This window comes from Empidonax traillii, unplaced genomic scaffold, assembly GCF_003031625.1.
Source record: "Empidonax traillii isolate 1590-97213 ecotype Southwest subspecies unplaced genomic scaffold, ASM303162v1 scaffold460:size473327, whole genome shotgun sequence".
NCBI lineage: Eukaryota > Metazoa > Chordata > Aves > Passeriformes > Tyrannidae > Empidonax > Empidonax traillii.
The window spans coordinates 52,974-55,353 of NW_020955653.1; the positions used below are offsets into that span (position 1 = coordinate 52,974).

The following is a 2,380-nucleotide window of genomic DNA, read 5'->3' on the forward strand; positions in this document are numbered from 1 at the left end:
AGTGACAGCCGTTGCAGCAGAGTGTGTTTCTCCATACTGCTTCCTGATACCATGCCTACAAGTGGCTCTTTCACATCAACTAGAACAACTTCCACTGCTATAACTGGTGAGGGATTAATCCATGGAAGGAAAGGACACTATGGTCTTCTCTTTTACAAGTTTTGGGAAGCTGGTCCATGCCTTCTTTTGAGGCACAAAAGAATACTTGCCCGTTTTAGCAGGCTCTGACTTTTATCTAGGTAGTCAAAATCTGGCTCCTTATTTGTGAATGGTAATCATTCCTTGATGGTAAGTTATCAGGGAATTATTTCATAAACAGCCTGTGGCCTGACTCATTCACCCCTCTCCGTGGGGATCCTTGCATTTGGCTGTGATGGACTTTTACCATATAAGTTGAAAATTAATCATGGAAAGGGTTAGCAGTTTAAACTTAAAAAAGTGCAAACTAATGGGATTTAGCACTTAGGTATTATACTAATCAAGACACTAAATCTTTAATTTGTATTATTATAATCTACACAGGGGCCTTTTAGGTGAAAAAAATACCAATGCCCATGTTACATATTAGCATTTCCTTGAAGAGTCATTTTCTTTCCTTGCTGTTGTCTTCCACCTGCCTTCCCCCTTTCTTCCTAAATAAATAGAAGGAGGAAATGCAAAATCGTTCCTTAAAAGGACTTCCCCTTCAGGAAATTGTTTGTTTCCTCTTTGGCTGTGCGCATGTAGTGAACAGCCTCCTGCTGCTCACGGTAGATGGCTCAGAATTTGCACCTCTGAAGGAAGTGCTCAGCAGGTCCTTTGGTGTCAAGAAAGCAGGCAGATTTTCAGAAAGGCTGGGAATTTGGGGTGCTGAATTCCCTTGAAAATCCGTGTTTCTACAAAAGCATTTAGAGCCTCAACTGAAGCTGAGCTTATTTGTTGAGCTCTTGCCAATAGCTAGAATGGAACTATTGAAAACTCATTTTCTAAATGACCTCTTTTAAAGACTGCCCAAATCAACAGGAATTTTATCTCCCTTATTGATTATTGAAAAGGAACTTAAAGAGTCTAACTCTGTTGTTCAAAGGTAGTCATTAAACATAAAATAAGCAGTGGATTGAAGAGGTTAGAAATACTGTTCATTACTAATGATTGCTGGGATTAGGATATGGTAAACCATGGGAGACTCCCAGCCTGCCTCCTATTCAAAGCCTGCCCTTGCCTTAGAGAAAACAGGAACAGATTCTCTCCAAAACACTGTCCACGTGAGGGTAAAACACAGTCTCCTGGGAACCAGCTGTACATCAGTTTTGCTATTTATTCTTTTCATTGAGGCTAACATTCTTCATTATTGTAGCACATACTTCAGACTTTCTCAAAAAGGGGAAATTTCAGGATGACTCCAATGTTGTGTTTCTGATCTTCCCCTGCTCCAGCATGGGGTCCCTCCCACAGGAGACGGTCCTCCATGAACTTCTCCAACACATGGGCTGCATCATCAGCCTGGGTCCCTACCGGGGCCACAAGTCCTGCTAGCAAATCTGCTCCAGGCTCCTGCTAGGAGCCAGCATGAGCTTCCCAGGAGGTCACAGTCTCCTTTCAGGCATCCACCTGCTCCGGTGTGGGGTCTTCCAGGGCCTGCAGGTGGCTCTCTGGCCCACCATGAGCCTCCCTGGTCTTGGAACCGGCTGCGGTGCCATGTGTAAGGGGGATACTTTTGATTTAGATGATCAGTGGAGGAGCATAGAGGGGTGAGAAAGTGACTGTATTAGCATGTGAAACTAACCGGAGTATTGTACAATGTAACTTTACTGGACAAGTTGACTGTAAGGCCAGTTGTACTTTTAGCAAAGTCAAGTAGATGTCTCTTATTATCATAACTGAGTTCCTCCTTGGTTTGGTTACATTCTGCAAGATAAATACAAATACCCTTGAAACACAATGGTAGAGGTCATACATTGGGGTGGGGAAGGTGATGGAGAGAGGAAGATTATACAGGCAGGGGTCGTTCGTCCCCTTGCCCGACAGTAGGGCATGCGCAGACTGTTGCCATGAGGTAATGAACAGGCGGTGTTGGGCTGCCACTCAAGCATCACCTTATGCTGCGTCCTGGCCCTACGTGGTGTAATGTAGAGCTGATAAAATGGGGTGTCAGGACTGCTGGGTTGAGCGATGGTCATCCTTCCATCGAGACTGTTGCCCCGTGAAGACGCCCGCTAAGGGTGAGTGCCAACCAGCCGCTGCAGATCCTGGTAGCCCTGGCCTGTCTGTGCAGGTAAGCACAGTTTATTGATAGGAAGCAACCGAGAAACCAAACACTTTATATCCTTTTTCTTGTATCACTTTAATTCCCTTTTTACTAGCTAATATTGTATCCTTTTAATTCCCCTTGTACTAACTA

General features: G+C 44.4%; 1 long non-coding RNA gene across 1 annotated transcript in view; it reads right to left on the reverse strand.

Moving 5' to 3' along the window:
• Window positions 1–2,380, reverse strand: part of LOC114063254 — a 21,171-nt gene that overhangs the window by 6,216 nt on the left and 12,575 nt on the right. Inside the window, exon 2 of the long non-coding RNA XR_003572531.1 lies at window positions 1,344–1,349. This is a non-coding gene — a long non-coding RNA (uncharacterized LOC114063254). The remainder of the gene's footprint in view (window positions 1–1,343; window positions 1,350–2,380) is intronic.